This window comes from Bombina bombina, chromosome 1, assembly GCF_027579735.1.
Source record: "Bombina bombina isolate aBomBom1 chromosome 1, aBomBom1.pri, whole genome shotgun sequence".
Taxonomy (NCBI): Eukaryota; Metazoa; Chordata; class Amphibia; order Anura; family Bombinatoridae; genus Bombina; species Bombina bombina.
In genome coordinates this window covers 263,105,693-263,124,086 of record NC_069499.1, presented here as the reverse complement: position 1 = coordinate 263,124,086, position 18,394 = coordinate 263,105,693, and the positions used below count along the sequence as shown (strand labels likewise).

The following is an 18,394-nucleotide window of genomic DNA, read 5'->3' as shown; positions in this document are numbered from 1 at the left end:
TGCACCCCATTTGTAATCTAGCCCAGAATATGATATATGGGGTGTTTTGCAGAGATGTATCAATGTCACCAATAAGCAGATGCTCAATGTGGAATCAATCATTGTTTCTTGCTTATTCATTTGATATCCCAGTCATAAAGGAGTGATCCCGTTTGAAACCCTGATCATAAAGGCTCAATCCCTTTGAAACCCTGTTTATGAAGATGCCTGTACTGAAATACAGTGTGAATAAGAAACAAACATTACAGAAAGTGATTGCTACCCATCATTTCTAGATGTTGGGGTCCTGGTCTCACTTTTGCTGAAGATCTCCTTAACTGTACAGGGTATCACATATTAAATACATATACATATGTACATTTACCAATACATATGGGAATTTAAATATTTTTGTAAGATCTTCATATACAAATAGAATCACTTGCAAAGTATTGCAAGATCTAAAACATTTTTGAAAGATCTTTATATACCTAAATAATAACCCACAAAAGACTGTGAGGAAAATACTAAAACAGATCAAAATATTTCAACTTTCTATGTGTGGCTAATATACAAAAAAAAATATACAACTATTAAACACATAGTTGCAACACTGCTGATAAAGAGCATAAATAGTACAACTATTAAACACATAGTTGCAACATTGCTGACAAGGAGCACAAATAGTAATATTGATAGTGCAATTCACTTATAGGTGTATACCAATAAGTAACATATATAGATACTATTGAAGCTTGTAATACAAGTCCAATATATTTCAGTACCAATCCACCTATACAATATGCTACTATAAAGGTGAAACTATAATTAACAATATATTACATCAAACTGCTACTTACATTACAAAACACAAATTTGTTATGTAAATATTAGTCGTATCACCATAATATCACCAACTGACATATAGACTGTATTGGTTAGTAGCAGATACAATCAACCAATATAGGTCAGATCTCAGTTAGGTTGTACCGGATTAATACTAACAGTATACGCATACAACTAGATATCAACCAAACTTACTAATGGTGTAGATATCGAATTTTGATCAATTTTGATCAATAGATTCACAAATTTCGTACGTATATCCATAATCTTACATCTAATTAATCCATCCAACTGGATATCTACTTTTCCCTGTACTAGTGTCTATTTTGATTCTTATATCGGCTCCTAGTTCATCTAACAATATTAGACATACTGGGTAACTTTACGCATGAGTCTAGATTGCGTGTATTTTTAATTGTGTGTGGGTTTTTTTCCCCCCTTTTAATATAATAAAATAAAAGTTATATTTTATCATTCCTTTCTACCTACCTCTGACAATTACCTATTAAAGACTTGTTGTAAAGTACTGATAATCATTTCATCACCCAAGTGATGTTATAGATATACTGATAGCTCTTGAGTGCTATAAGTGTATTCTTTCTTTGGGCGGATTTTCTAAATCCACCAAAAAAAATTGCTTCAAGTTTAGACTAATACACAGCACCACTGACTCATTTACTCTGTATTAACAGAGTTTATAATAACATTATTAAATATTGAAGTTATGAAGAGCTTTTTCTACAAAGTTACATAAAAAGTAGTGCCATTGGTTTTTTGTAAATTCTCAACTGCAGATTTTTTGTTTGAGGTTGAACTTTTATCAAGCAGATCCTAACTTCTAAGAAGATTTTAGAGATTCATCTGCTAGATTTATTGCACATTGACCACATCACCTTGTTTCACTTTCTGTTCACTGTGTTGTTGTTCACTTTCATAGTTTATGTATTTTTTATGGCTTTTTTTGTCACTTTGAATTTAACAGTTATAGTGTTCACTATCTATTTTTGTTTGTATAAATGCATATACTGCTCTTGCACAGCTGAACAAACTAGTCTCCAGGATATCAGGTGCAAAATTGTTTGGGGTGGGGTAAGTGCAGATAAATGCTGACCAAATTAAACACATGCAGCAGTGCCTCACGACATGCTATAACTGGGACTCCTGCAGCATCCACAGATATAAACCATAGATAATGCTTCAAAAAATGTGTGAACAAATTAGAGAATGTAAATGTAATTTCCAAACAGTGTATATTACCGTAGTTCAATGCAAAGCAATACTTGCTGGTGTATAAACAGAGCGCAAGGAAGACAAACACAAGATATATTCAATAGTACACAATCTTTTAATAACAAAAGGGTAAAGAAACCATAATATAATTAGCACTTGTATATCATTGGGGAAATTCCATAATGTATCTGACTGTAAGTACAGTAAAGGACCAACGTCATCTTTATTTTCTGTGATTTCTGTCTCCTGCTCATGGATTCAGGCTGCTGGAATTGATGAAGAGAGTGAACTTTAAATGTAAGATAACACTAAAAATTCAAATGAAAGTCAGTGTTCTCATTTATGTTTGTACACATCCAGTACTATGTTTTCAGAAATATTATTATTATTATAAATAATCAATGTCACCAATAGGCAGATGCTTAATTATTATTATAAATAATATTATAAATATAATTATTATAAATAATAGTAATACAAAGAGTACAGATAATTATACTATGTAAACTATGATTACACTATGCAAAATTGTATTTTAGATATGTAAGATTAAGAGGTTACTAGGATAACTTAAAGATTCATATTTTGAATTAGTAAAAGTATTTGTGTAATCTGTTAGATCAATCACAATGTTTTCTAATTTTTGTTAATAAAGGGGTTTATTCCTAGTATGCACCATGTAATACAAGTACAAATCTGTTATTAAACGGAAATAACAAACATGCAAGTCAGCAGTCTACAAATAACTAGCTTGCAAATGAAGTCAAATCCATCTAACTTGATAGATAAAGTTGGTGCTTTCAGGATGTATACACTGCACCTTCTAACTGCAGTATTTAGTAATTATAGCAAAGCTGCACGTGTAAACTGATATTCATATCAAATTGAAAAAGATATTCTATAACAATCAATTACCGAGATGCATTCCAGATCGACACAATTATTCACGACCAGTGCCACTGACAGCAAAAGCATTTATTTTAAGGCAGGTCTGCTGCAATTAAACAGTAGTGAGTCTGCAGTAAAATTAAAGGGACAGTCTAGTCAAAATGAGACTTTCATGATAGTGCAGAGGTTTTCAAAGTCTAAGACAGTGGGTCTCCACCTTTGGCGAAATCTTCAAGATGAGAACCCCCCCCCCCCCACACACACACACAATAGATGTTAATACACTTTTAAAACAGTGTGCATTGAAATGCTTGTAATGTATTTCTTAAATTTGCAAAAATACACATGCACACAATCTCATACACCCACAAACAATCTCACACACAATCTCATACACACAAACAAACAATCTCATACACACAAACACACTATCTCATGCACAAATGCACTCACAATCTCACACACAACCACATATACACAGAAAATCTCATTCATACACAATCTCTCACACACACACACACAATCTTATACACAGAAAATCTCATGCACACACAATCTCATACACGCACAATGTCATGCACGCACAATCTCATACACACACTCACACAATCTCATCGCAAGCCGGCCACGTCTCTTGACGTCATTTCTCTGAGCCCTGAAGTGTTTGGGCGGACGCCAGTGCAGCGTGTTGCGGCTGCATGCTTGTAGGAGCGTACTCCAAGCTGTGAAACGGTGGATTGCAGAGAGCCCAGGAGAAAGGTCTCCCAAACGGCTCTCCACCCAGTGAGTAAAGGAAGGCCGTGAAGAGAGGGTAAGTCCTTTGTGGATAAAGAGGAGAAGCGGGGACTTTGGAAGTTTAGATTTGGATCTCTGTGTGGTCTTAACAAGCAGTGCATTTAGCACGCAGTATTTTGATTTAATTTTCACAGGAGGCACATACGTGTTTTACAAAGGGTCTCCGCTTTATTTGGGTTAATTCTCTGCTTCATTTTTGGTGTTTGGCTACACTAGACCCAGAGACCGGCTGTCCTGTCATGGGACCTTCGGAACTTATACACAACGGTGCCCTCCTTTTGCCCCATTGAGGATTTACTTGCACTTTAACTTTCATTAATCAGGAACAAGAATCACATATGGATTGCAATAGAATTTGAATTTGTTTTCCTATAGACTATTAACTTTTGAGATCATTACAGCACGCCTCAACAGGTTTTGCTCACGATATGAACTACACCTATTTGTTCGATCAAGTAAATTTGAACTGTCCGTTTTTCTTATGGACGTGCTTTGCTCATCCTTTAACATCTAAGATTTTTCTATTTCATATACTTTCACGTTTGTCAGTTGCCTATGATGATTTTTGGAGTACAAATGTTGTGTGTGTCTTCTTGGTTTAATTGAACACTCATATCTATGTTTAAATAACTATTGGTTCTGTACCTTTAAGCCAATACAAGGAGTGAGAATATACTCACTTATAACATCGATTATTTAGTCATTTTTAGGGGACTTACCTTGTGGCTTATTGATACGGCACACTATAGTAAAAAGTTAAAAGGAAAAAAATATAGTTCTATTGGTTTTTACATTTACCAAATTAAGTAATTTTGATATTTGTAGCCTGTTATAGAAAAATTTGTGTATCCCTCGTAGGTTTGCTGATGTTTATTTCCTCCTTGTTACCATTATATCTTTGACAAGTGCAATTATTTTCACACTCTTTGTATTTTTCTCAATTACATTTTCCCTTGTGGCATTTGACAATAGCTTTAGCCATATCCCTTTTATTTGTATATACTCTGGGTGTCTAGATAGACATTTCTGTAGTTAAGGTTAGATTGGATCATGCCTATTACACCTTATATTGTATTTATGTGGAGATAGGATTTTTCTCTTGCAAGGTGTATCCAGTCCACGGATTCATCCTTTACTTGTGGGATATTCTCATTCCCTACAGGAAGTAGCAAAGAGAGCACACAGCAAAGTTGTCCATATAGCTCCCCCTCTAGCTCCACCCCCCAGTCATTCTCTTTGCTGGCTCTAAGCATTAGGGTCTCTCTCGGGAGTGTAAAGTGAATGTGGTGTTAGAATTGTAGTTTTATTATCTTCAATCAAAAGTTTGTTATTTTAAATGGTACCGGTTTGTACTATTTACTCTCTAGCAGAAAAGTGATGAAGATTTCTGCTGAGAGGAAAATGATTTTAGCATGTTGTAACTAAAATCCACTGCTGTTCCCACACAGGACTGAGGAGTACCAGAAAACTTCAGTTGGGGGGAACAGTTTGCAGGGTGACTTGCAATAAGGTATGTTCAGTCATTTATTTCTAGACAAGACTGAGATAATGCTAGAAGGACTGACAATATCCCCATGAGGGGTGGGTAAGCTATGTTCACAGACTTAGTAAGGAATTGAATGCTTACATAATAGGGCTAATATACTGGTTGACACTTATTCAGGGCAATCAATTGTTTGGCTAAGGAAAAATTGTTTTGCAAGACACTTTGAAAGCCCTTTGGGTTTTTTTTTCTGGGGTTATTACCACATGGCTGTTTTTTTTTTATTTTTTTTATTTACTAGGCCTCACAGCTCCGGAGTAGAGTGGGAGGGGCCTAATTGCCTCAGATGCACAGTTAGAATTGCAGAGAAGTTCATGCTGTTTCACATGGAGGGTCCTGCTGATGTTTGAGGGCCTAAAAGAAGCTATATTCCCCCAAATCTGATCCCTAAGGGAAGGTAGGGCCACAGCAAGGCTGTGGCAAGGTCCTGTAGTGATTTAACCAGGTGTTGGCTTTAGGCTGCTCCGGTTTGGGCATTAAGGGGTTAATCGTTTTGAAACTTGGGGTGCAATCTTATTAAGGCTTTAGCTACATTTCAGAAAGATTGCTGCATTTTTCACCATTTTGTAAAATTGTGTGCTCTTTTTATCTCTTAAAGGCACAGTAACGTTTTTTTCAAATTGTGTTTTTTATTTGATTAAAGTGATTCCAAGTCTGTTTGTGTACTCTACTAGTCTGTTAAACATGTCTGACACTAAGGAAAATCCTTGTTCAGTGTGTTTAGAAGCCATGGTGGAACCCCCTCTCAGAATGTGTCCCACTTGTACTGATATGTCTATACACTTTAAAGATCATATTGTTGCACTTAAGAATGTGGCCCAAGATGATTCTCAGACTGAAGGTAACGAGGGTAACCCATCTGCCTCTCCCCAAGTGTCACAACCAGTTACGCCCGCGCAAGCGACGCCTAGTACCTCTAGTGCGTCTAACCCTTTTACAAGACTTAGCGGCAGTCATGGATAATTCTCTTACAGCCTTCTTATCTAAACTGCCCGTGTTACCTGCAAAGCGTGATAGCTCCGTTTTAAGAACAGATTATGAGCATTTTGACGCTTTGGTAGCCGTATCCGATATACCCTCACAACGCTCTGAAGTGGGAGCGAGGGATTTGATGTCTGAGGGAGAAGTCTCTGATTCAGGAAGGGTTCCTCCTCAGACAGATTCAGATACATTGGCTTTTAAATTTAAACTAGAACACCTCCGTGTTTTACTTAGGGAGGTATTAGCTACTCTGGATGACTGTGACCCTTTGGTGATCCCAGAGAAATTGTGTAAAATGGACAAGTACCTAGAGGTCCCTGTTTACACGGATGCGTTTTCGGTCCCTAAGAGGATTGTGGATATCGTTACTAGGGAGTGGGATAGGCCAGGTGTCCCTTTTGTCCCCCCTCCTGTTTTTAAGAAAATATTCCCCATATCTGACCCCATGCGGGACTCGTGGCAGATGGTCCCTAAGGTGGAGGGGGCTGTTTCTACACTAGCTAACACACAACGATACCAATTGAAGACAGTTGTGCTTTTAAAGACCCTATGGATAAAAAATTAGAGGGTTTACTTAAGAAAATTTTTGTTCAACAAGGTTTTCTTCTCCAACCTATTGCCTGCATTATTCCTGTAACTACTGCAGCTGCCTTCTGGTTTGAGGCGCTGGAAGACTCGCTCCAGACGGAGATCTCATATGAGGAAATTATGGATAGAATTAAGGCTCTAAAGCTAGCTAATTCTTTTATCACTGACGCCGCTTTCCAAATAGCTAAGTTAGCGGCGAAAAATTCAGGTTTCGCCATTTTGGTGCGCAGGGCGCTATGGCTAAAGTCCTGGTCGGCCGATGTGTCGTCTAAATCCAAGCTTTTGAACATTCCTTTCAAAGGGAAGACCCTATTCGGGCCTGAATTGAAAGAGATTATTTCAGATATCACCGGGGGAAAAGGCCATGCTCTCCCTCAGGACAAAGCCTTTAAAACAAAGAACAAAGCTAATTTTCGTTCCTTTCGCAATTTCAGGAACGGCCCCGCTTCATCCTCTCCAGCTGCAAAGCAAGAGGGTAACGCTTCACAGCCCAAGGCAAACTGCAAACCTTACCAGGGCTGGAATAAGGGTAAACAGGCCAAAAAGCCTGCAGCTACCACCAAGACAGCATGAAGGGGTAGCCCCCGATCCGGGACCAGATCTAGTAGGGGGCAGACTCTCTCTCTTCGCTCAGGCCTGGGCAAGAGATGTACACGATCCTTGGGCATTAGAGATTGTAGCTCAGGGATACCTTCTAGAATTCAAGGACTCTCCTCCAAGGGGAAGGTTCCACATTTCTCGTCTGTCTACAGATCAGACAAAGAAAGAGGCGTTTTTACGCTGTGTAGAATATCTACATACAATGGGAGTGATCCACCCAGTTCCAATTGCAGAACAAGGACTGGGGTTTTACTCAAACCTGTTCGTGGTTCCCAAAAAAAGAAGGAACTTTCAGACCAATCCTGGATCTCAAAATTCTAAACAAATTCCTCAGAGTCCCATCATTCAAGATGGAGACCATTCGGACAATCTTACCTATGATCCAGGAGGGTCAATATATGACTACCGTGGATCTAAAGGATGCGTATCTGCACATTCCTATCCACAAAGATCATCACCAGTTTCTCAGGTTCGCCTTTCTGGACAAGCATTTTCAGTTTGTGGCTCTTCGTTTCGGGTTGGCCACTGCTCCCAGAATTTTCACAAAGGTGCTAGGGTCCCTCCTGGCGGTTCTAAGACCGCGGGGCATAGCAGTGGCGCCTTACCTAGACGACATCTTAATTCAGGTGTCAACTTTCCAAAGAACCAAGTCTCACACGGAGATTGTATTGGCCTTTCTGAGGTCTCACGGGTGGAAGGTGAACATCAAAAAGAGTTCTCTCTCCCCCCCTCACAAGAGTTCCATTCCTAGGAACCCTGATAGACTCGGTAGAAATGAAAATATTTCTGACGGAGGTCAGAAAGCTAAAACTCTTAACTACTTGCCGAGCTCTTTATTCCATTCCTCGGCCATCTGTGGCTCAGTGCATGGAGACAATCGGACTAATGGTTGCGGCAATGGACATAGTCCCTTTTGCTCGGATACACCTCAGACCACTGCAACTATGCATGCTCAAACAGTGGAATGGGGATTATGCAGATTTGTCTCCTCAAATTCAGTTGGACCAGGAGACCAGAGATTCTCTTCTCTGGTGGTTGTCTCAGGATCACCTGTCTCAAGGAATATGTTTCCGCAGGCCAGAGTGGATCATAGTAACGACCGACGCCAGTCTGTTAGGCTGGGGTGCGGTCTGGGACTCCCTGAAAGCTCAGGGCTTATGGTCTCGGGAAGAAACTCTTCTCCCCATAAACATTCTGGAACTGAGGGCGATATTCAACGCTCTTTAGGCATGGCCTCAACTCAATTCATCAGATTTCAGTCGGACAACATCACGACTGTAGCTTACGTCAATCATCAGGGGGAAACAAAGAGTTCCCTAGCGATGACGGAAGTAACCAAAATAATCAGGTGGGCGGAGGATCACTCCTGCCATCTCTCAGCAATTCACATCCCAGGAGTAGACAACTGGGAGGCGGATTTTCTAAGTCATCAGACTTTTCACCCGGGGGAGTGGGAACTCCACCCGGAGGTATTTGCCCAGCTGACTCAGCTATGGGGCACCCCAGAGTTGGATCTGATGGCGTCCCGTCAGAACACCAAACTTCCTCTCTACGGGTCCAGGTCCCGGGATCCCAAGGCGGTATTGATAGATGCTCTAGCAGCGCCTTGGTCCTTCAATCTGGCTTATGTTTTTCCACCGTTTCCTCTCCTCCCGCGTCTGGTTGCCAGAATCAAGCAGGAGAAGGCTTCGGTGATTCTGATAGCACCTGCGTGGCCACGCAGGACTTGGTATGCAGACCTAGTGGACATGTCATCTGTCCCACCATGGACACTGCCAATGAGGCAGGATCTTCTAATACAGGGTCCGTTCAAGCATCCAAATTTAGTTTCTCTACGTCTGATTGCTTGGAGATTGAACGCTTAATTCTATCAAAGCGTGGGTTCTCTGAGTCAGTTATAGATACTCTGATTCAGGCTAGAAAGCCTGTCACCAGGAAAATCTACCATAAGATATGGCAGAAATATCTTTGTTGGTGTGAATCCAAGGGTTACTCATGGAGTAAGATTAGGATTCCCAGGATATTGTCCTTTCTCCAAGAAGGACTGGAGAAAGGATTGTCAGCTAGTTCCTTAAAAGGACAAATATCTACTTTGTCTATCCTGTTACACAAGCGTCTGGCAGAGGTACCAGACGTTCAAGCGTTTGCTCAGGCTTTAGTCAGAATCAAGTCTGTCTATAAACTTGTGGCTCCGCCATGGAGTTTGAATCTAGTTCTTTCAGTTCTTCAAGGGGTTCCGTTTGAACCTTTACATTCCATAGACATTAAGTTGTTATCTTGGAAAGTTTTGTTTTTGATAGCTATCTCTTCTGCTCGAAGAGTTTCAGAATTATCTGCCTTACAGTGTGATTCACCTTACCTGGTGTTCCACGCAGATAAGGTAGCTTTGTGTACCAAGCCTGGTTTTCTTCCTAAAGTTGTTTCTAACAAGAATATTAACCAGGAAATAGTTGTTCCTTCTCTGTGTCCTAATACATCTTCGAAGAAAGAACGTCTATTACACAATCTTGATGTAGTTCGTGCTTTAAAGTTCTATTTACAAGCAACTAAGGATTTCAGACAAACATCTTCCTTGTTTGTTATCTATTCTGGTAAGAGGAGAGGTCAGAAAGCGATTGCTACCTCTCTTTCCTTTTGGCTGAAAAGCATCATCCGTTTGGCCTATGAGACTACTGGCCAGCAGCCTCCTGAAAGAATTACTGCTCATTCTACCAGAGCAGTGGCTTCCACATGGGCTTTCAAAAATGAGGCTTCTGTTGAACAGATTTGTAAGGCAGCGACACACAACTATTTTTCTTTTGAGGGGGTTTTTTACTTTCAGAGATGCGGGACAGCCATGGGCGCGAAGTATGCGCCCTCTTTCACCAACCTATATATGGGGTGGTGGGAACTGTCCCTTATCTATGGGGGTGAAAACCCCTTCTGACAGTCTATACATTTTTACAAACGCTACATAGATGATCTGCTCCTGGTATGGAGAGGTACAGAAGAACTGGCAATGGAATTTGTTGTCTGGCTAAATACCAATGATATAGGCTTAGAGTTCACCTTTGAACTCAATAAGACTAAAATTAACTTTCTGGACCTGACCTTAATTGGCATACCTGAGGTGGGAATAGAAACTGAGGTTTATAGAAAACCGGTAACACACATCTCCATGCCAGGAGCAGTCATCCTAAACAGGTCTTTAGGTCAGTGGAAAAAGGACAGTTCTCAAGGCTTAAGAGGAACTGTAGCAATCCTCTAAAGTATGAGACACATGCCAATCAATTAACCGAACGCCTACTAAATAGGGGCTATAATCACCATGTAGTTGCAAAGACAAGACAGGAAGTTGCTACTATTGACAGACGGACATTGTTAGAGAAATCTGCAGCTAATAAACAAGACAATAGAGGAATTTTCTTCACTACAGATTACAGTATGCAATACCATCAAATCTGTCATATAGTACAGAAAAATTTCAGACTATTAGCAGCAGATGGGGCCTTAGAGGAAACGGTCAAGAAGGGATGTAATTGTTCCTTCAGGAAAGGAGATTCACTGGGCAACATTTTGGCACCCACACAGCTTAAAACAATGCTAATGGGTGATCAGAGCTCATGGCTACATTTTAAAGGGGTTTTTAGATGTAATAATCTATCCTGCAAGGCCTGTGAGCATGTTACAATAGGTCAAGGTTTTAAAAGTGAAGTAACTAATAAAATATATAGACACAGTAGGTGTATGAATTGTAGAAGCAAATATACCATTTATCTGGCAGGCTGTGAAGATTGTCACCTACAATACGTAGGAATGACATCCAGAGAGACACGTGTTTGCATTAGGGAACACCTCTCGGATATAAAAACTGGTGTCCTGACCACCCCCCTGGTGCAACATTTCAATACAGTCCATAATAAACAAGTGGAGAGTTTTAAATTGACTATTATTGAAATAGTTAGTACGAATCAAGGAGGGGGGGATAGAGATCAGGCACTGGCCAAGCGGTAGGTGTTCTGGATTTTTCATCTCCAGACCAGGCACCCAAAAGGCCTAAACTCATCTTACGATCTTATACATTTTTGGAACTAATATGTAACATCAGAAACAGATAGTTTGGAGTGGAATATATTGGTAAGGCACAAATTTTGATAACCCTGGGAGACATTTTAGGTGTATGATACCCTAAATTATAGACAGGATGGTATTTGAAAAACTTTCCTGTTAGCATATTTTAGAATCAATTTATGTGCATTAGATACATAAGTATTCCACTCCAATCTTAGGATAAAATTCAATTAGAATAAGCTACATTGTACAAAGTAACACTCAAATAAATTAACAAACGAAATGGACGCTTTCAACTGCCGTATATGAATAAACCCCATTCTTTTTGGGATTTTGCAGTTGATATATTTGAGTAAATACACATTTAAGTAATTATATTGGAAATTGTAATTTAACCTAGCAGCCGGCAAGTTTAGGTTCATATTTTTTAATATCCATACTGTGTCAAATTTGGGTAGAACACAGCAGAATTAATTAAATAGCTTGATGACAAAAGATTTCTTGTATAAGTGAGCAGTTATGCCACTATCTTATATTTGTTAAAAGAGCTAATGTGTTGTTGATACATTTTGAAATTTCAATTGTAATCAAGTTGTACTTTAACTATGTGTTGCTTATTGTAGCTTTTTTCTATTAATTGTTAATTCAATATGTCGCAATTATTGTTTAAGTGTGTCATGAAAATTGCTATGGTCAATTATTTAGCTGAGTTTAGAATACAGGGCTAACCAGTCAAGTAACATCCCAAGCTAAACAGGACAGCAATGAAACAGTTAAATTTAAACATGGAACCCTAGCGAATCAAATGTTTTTACTCCTCTTAAATAGCCCATTAGTGAGAGGGTGGTGAGGAAGCTATGAGTACGGCGGTTCAGCCGAAACGCGTAAGCTTTGGACACTAAGGGCATGTTTTTGTGTGTATACATGTACCGTTTTTAAAGAATTAATAAAGCAAGGAAAAGTTTTAACTGCAGCTCCGGACTTTGTTTTTTTTTTTTTTTCACAATCACACGCACACAATCTCATACACACACACAATCTCATACACGCACACAATCACACACACAAAATTCCTCCACTGCTGTGCCACCCACCCGCCTCCCTCCATCACTCCCGAACCTCCCACCGGCACAAACATATGTTCGTTACAGACAGTGACACAGACCAATGGGCTTCGTACCGCATGACCTATATATATAGTAAATATATATACTTTGTAGGGATGGTGTTTCTAACAGCGCTTACAAGAGAGATTCCTCATGTGCATGTGGATACAAAGAGATAAATATATCCCATATGAGTACAACTATATTATCAGCAATAGCAAATGATGTAATATATAGCTCACCTGTAGAATCACAGGGTCCAGTGATCAGCAACGTGAATCTTTTTTAGTAGATACTGTCTGAGTTAACTAACTTTTTAACTTTTAAGCAGGAGTGGAGGTTCTCAAAAACAGTCAAAGTGGAGACTGTGTTTTGTGTTGTAGGACCCCCCTTAATCTAGTTCCACTCCATATAGTTGGATGGAGGGATATGCGAAAGGGTGCTCCAAATTGTTATTAGCTGAAGAATGTTTATTAATATTTAAGATCAAATTTAAAAAATAACTAATTCAAAAAATATATACAAATATTTAATGTGTATCATAAAAGATATTAAAGTTTATTTGTGAGTATAAAATATATAATATATATAATACTTTACTTGATATATGTAAAAAATGGTTAAGCAAAATAGGTTAAAATATATATAATATATATATATATATATATATATATATATATATATAAATCAATAGAGGATTGCACTCCAAGCAGACTTTGGGGGGTAGTTATCAAGCCGTCAACCTCAAATACGCTGCGTATTCCGCAGCGTATTTGTGGCGAGGCTGATACGCCTTAGTTATCAAAGGCTCGAGACCGGCAAAAGTAGAATTTTGTGACGTAAGCTTCGATCCGCCGGACTCAGTCCGACACAGATCGATTCTTACGTCACTCCAGATGTTCCGCACACAAGTGCGGCACATTCTCACTACTTTTGCTAGATATCAAAAAACTAGCAGGTACGCTCGGCACTTTTACGGCCCAGCGTACCTGGTTTTCAAAGCGCCAGCCTGGAGGCGGCGGATCCCATAGGAATCAATGGGAGTCTGACCATAGCGAAAGTACAAGTTCGCTACTGACAGACATCCCATTGATTTCTATGGGAGCTGTCTACACCTAACACCCTAACATGTACCCCGAGTCTAAACACCACTAATCTGACCCCCCCTACACCGCCGCAAATAAATAAAGTTATTACCCCCTAAACCGCCGCTCCCGGAGCCCACCGCAAGCTACTCTATACATATTAACCCCTAAACCGCCGCTCCCGGAGCCCACCGCAACTATAATAAATGTATTAACCCCTAAACCGCCGCTCCCTGAACCCGCCGCAACCTATATTAAATGTATTAACCCCTATCCTGCCCCCCCTACACCGTCGCCACCTATAATACATTTATTAACCCCTAATCTGCCCCCCCTACACCGTCGCCACCTATAATAAATTTATTAACCCCTATCCTGCCCCCCACTACGCCGCCGCCACTGTAATAAAATGATTAACCCCTAAACCTAACCCTAACCCTAACGCCCCCTAACTTAAATATTAATTAAATAAATCTAAATAAATTAACTCTTATTAACTAAATGAATCCTATTTAAAACTAAATACTTACCTTTAAAATAAACCCTAATATAGCTACAATATAAATAATAATTATATTCTAGCTATTTTAGGATTTATTTTTATTTTACAGGTACCTTTCAATTTATTTTAACCAGGTACAATAACTATTAAATAGTTATTAACTATTTAATAGCTTACCTAGCTAAAATAAAGAGAAATGTACCTGTGAAATAAATCCTAACCTAAGTTACAATTACACCTAACACTACACTATACTTTAATAAATTATTCCTATTTAAAAATAAATACTTACCTGTAAAATAAACCCTAAGATAGCTACAATGTAATTAATAATTATATTATAGCTATCTTAGGATTTATATTTATTTTACAGGTAACTTTGTATTTATTTTAGCTAGTTAGAATAGTTATTAAATAGTTATTAACTATTTAATAACTACCTAGCTAAAAGAAATACAAAATTACCTGTAAAATAAATCCTAACTTAAGTTACAATTAAACCTAATACTACACTATCATTAAATTAACTAAATAAACTACCTACAAAGAACTACAATGAAATACAATTACATAAACTAACTAAAGTACAAAAAATAAAAAAAGCTAAGTTACAAAAAATAAAAAATTAAGTTACAAACATGTTAAAAATATTACAACAATTTTAAGCTACTTACACCTAATCTAAGCCCCCTAATAAAATAACAAACCCCCCCAAAATAAAAAAAATCCCTACCCTATTCTAAATTACATAAATTTCAAAGCTCTTTTACCTTACCAGCCCTTAAAAGGGCCATTTGTGGGGGCATGCCCCAAAAAGTTCAGCTCTTTTGCCTGTAAAAGAAAAATACAACCCCCCCCCAACATTAAAACCCACCACCCACATACCCCTAATCTAACCCAAACCCCCCTTACAAAAACCTAACACTAATCCCCTGAAGATCATCCTACCTTGAGTCGTCTTCACTCAGCCGAGCCACCGATGGAACTGAAGAGGACATCCGGAGCGGAAGAAGTTAATCCTCCAAGCGGCGCTGAAGAAATCTTCCATCCGATGAAGTCATCATCCAGGCGGCGCTGAAGAAAAGTCTTCGATCCGGCCGATGTCATCTTCAAAGAGGCGCTGAAGAGGTCTTCTATCCGGGCGAAGTCATCTTCCAAGCCGGGTCTTGAATCTTCCTTCCGCCGACGCGGAACCACCTTCTTCACCGACGGACTACGACGAATGACGGCTCCTTTAAGGGACGTCATCCAAGATGGCGTCCCCTCAATTCCGATTGGCTGATAGGATTCTATCAGCCAATCGGAATTAAGGTAGGAAAATCTGATTGGCTGAGTCCATCAGCCAATCAGATTGAGCTCGCATTCTATTGGCTGTTCCGATCAGCCAATAGAATGCGAGCTCAATCTGATTGGCTGATTGGATCAGCCAATCGGATTGAACTTGAATCTGATTGGCTGATTCCATCAGCCAATCAGATTTTCCTACCTTAATTCCGATTGGCTGATAGAATCCTATCAGCCAATCGGAATTGAGGGGACGCCATCTTGGATGACGTCCCTTAAAGGAGCCGTCATTCGTCGTAGTCCGTCGGTGAAGAAGGTGGTTCCGCGTCGGCGGAAGGAAGATTCAAGACCCGGCTTGGAAGATGACTTCGCCCGGATAGAAGACCTCTTCAGCACCTCTTTGAAGATGACATCGGCCGGATCGAAGACTTCTTCAGCGCCGCCTGGATGATGACTTCATCGGATGGAAGATTTCTTCAGCGCCGCTTGGAGGATTAACTTCTTCCGCTCCGGATGTCCTCTTCAGTTCCATCGGTGGCTCGGCTGAGTGAAGACGACTCAAGGTAGGATGATCTTCAGGGGATTAGTGTTAGGTTTTTGTAAGGGGGGTTTGGGTTAGATTAGGGGTATGTGGGTGGTGGGTTTTAATGTTGGGGGGGGGTTGTATTTTTATTTTACAGGCAAAAGAGCTGAACTTTTTGGGGCATGCCCCCACAAATGGCCCTTTTAAGGGCTGGTAAGGTAAAAGAGCTTTGAAATTTATGTAATTTAGAATAGGGTAGGGATTTTTTTTATTTTGGGGGGGTTTGTTATTTTATTAGGGGGCTTAGATTAGGTGTAAGTAGCTTAAAATTGTTGTAATATTTTTAACATGTTTGTAACTTAATTTTTTATTTTTTGTAACTTAGCTTTTTTTATTTTTTGTACTTTAGTTAGTTTATGTAATTGTATTTAATTGTAGTTATTTGTAGGTAGTTTATTTAATTAATTTAATGATAGTGTAGTATTAGGTTTAATTGTAACTTAAGTTAGGATTTATTTTACATGTAATTTTGTATTTCTTTTAGCTAGGTAGTTATTAAATAGTTAATAAATATTTAATAACTATTCTAACTAGCTAAAATAAATACAAAGTTACCTGTAAAATAAATATAAATCCTAAAATAGCTATAATATAATTATTAATTACATTGTAGCTATCTTAGGGTTTATTTTACAGGTAAGTATTTATTTTTAAATAGGAATAATTTATTAAAGTATAGTGTAGTATTAGGTTTAATTGTAACTTAGGTTAGGATTTATTTCACAGGTACATTTCTCTTTATTTTAGCTAGGTAAGCTATTAAATAGTTAATAACTATTTAATAGTTATTGTACATGGTTAAAATAAATTGAAAGGTACCTGTAAAATAAAAATAAATCCTAAGATAGCTAGAATATAATTATTATTTATATTGTAGCTATATTAGGGTTTATTTTAAAGGTAAGTATTTAGTTTTAAATAGGATTCATTTAGTTAATAAGAGTTAATTTATTTAGATTTATTTAATTAATATTTAAGTTAGGGGGGCGTTATGGTTAGGGTTAGACTTAGGTTTAGGGGTTAATCCTTTTATTACAGTGGCGGCGGTGTAGTGGGGGGCAGGATAGGGGTTAATAAATTTATTATAGGTTGCGGCGGGTTCATGGAGCGGCGGTTTAGGGGTTAAACTATTTATTTAGTTGCGGAGAGGTGCGGGATCAGCAGGATAGGGGTTAATAATTTTATAATAGAGGGCGACGGTATAGGGGGGGCAGGATAGGGGTTACTAGGTATAATGTAGGTGGCAGCGGTGTCCGGGAGCGGCGGTTTAGGGGTTAATACTTTTATAAGAGTTGCGGCAGGGTCTAGGAGCGGCGGTTTAGGGGTTAATACATTTATAAGAGTTGCGGCGGGGTCTAGGAGCGGCGGTTTAGGGGTTAATACATTTATAAGAGTTGCGGCGGGGTCTAGGAGCGGCGGTTTAGGGGTTAATACATTTATAAGAGTTGCGGCGGTGTCTAGGAGCGGCGGTTTAGGGGGTAGTAACTTTATTTAGTTGCGGGGGGCTCCGGGGGCGCCGGTATAGGGATAGAACAGTGCAGTTTAGTGTGAGTGCTTAGTGACAGGCTAGCAATAAAGCTGGGAAAAAGCCGAAGGGCAGCGAGATCGGATGAGTGATAACTGTCACAGTCCGCTGCTCATCGCCCCGCGGCTTTTTGACAGCTTTATTTGATAACTTAGGCGTATTTTTTTCAGGTCCGCGGCGGCGAAGGTAGGCGAGCTTAGGCGGACGTATTGGGCCGGCGAAGCCAGAAAAGTAGACGGCTTGATAACTAGCCCCCAAAGTGTTAAGATGCCCTAGGTGCAGCAAAACAGGCAAACAGGCAAGTAGAAAAGAGCGCACTCCAAGGGATCCTTAACCAGGCACTTTTATTAAGTGAACGTTTTCGGACAAATATAGTCCGTCCTCAGACCAAAAAAGTGTAACACATTACTCACCAAACACCCCTTAAGTACAGCATACCACCAGAGTGAGACTGGCCGGGCATCCACGCTCTCCCGGGTAGCTCCGCCCCCAAACAGGTGACGTCATCATCCCGGGCAACGTGAATCCGGTCAGCAATAAACAAAAATAGTGCACCCTATAAGACATTAAGAATAACAATGAATCACAAAATAGGCCGAGAATGTAGAACAAAACATTATTGGGCAGAACTGGAAAACTGGATTGTCTGTCTGAAGTGTCCCATATAGCGCACCGGGTTGCTATAGCAACCAACATAAACAATAGGAGACGTACATGACACGTGGCACTAAATCAGCCAATCCAGGGGGACCATACTTCATTTAAACATATCAATACATTTAGTGAAAAAAGGTGTAATTGATATTGGT

The 18,394-nt window shown here is 39.3% G+C and overlaps 1 long non-coding RNA gene across 1 annotated transcript in view; it reads right to left on the bottom strand.

Moving 5' to 3' along the window:
* Positions 1 to 2,151: 2,151 nt before the first annotated feature.
* Positions 2,152 to 18,394, bottom strand: part of LOC128645162 (uncharacterized) — a 28,305-nt gene continuing 12,062 nt past the window's right edge. The window contains exons 2-3 of the long non-coding RNA XR_008400081.1: positions 17,999 to 18,141; positions 2,152 to 2,321 (exon numbers count right to left, since the gene is read on the bottom strand). This is a non-coding gene — a long non-coding RNA (uncharacterized LOC128645162). The remainder of the gene's footprint in view (positions 2,322 to 17,998; positions 18,142 to 18,394) is intronic.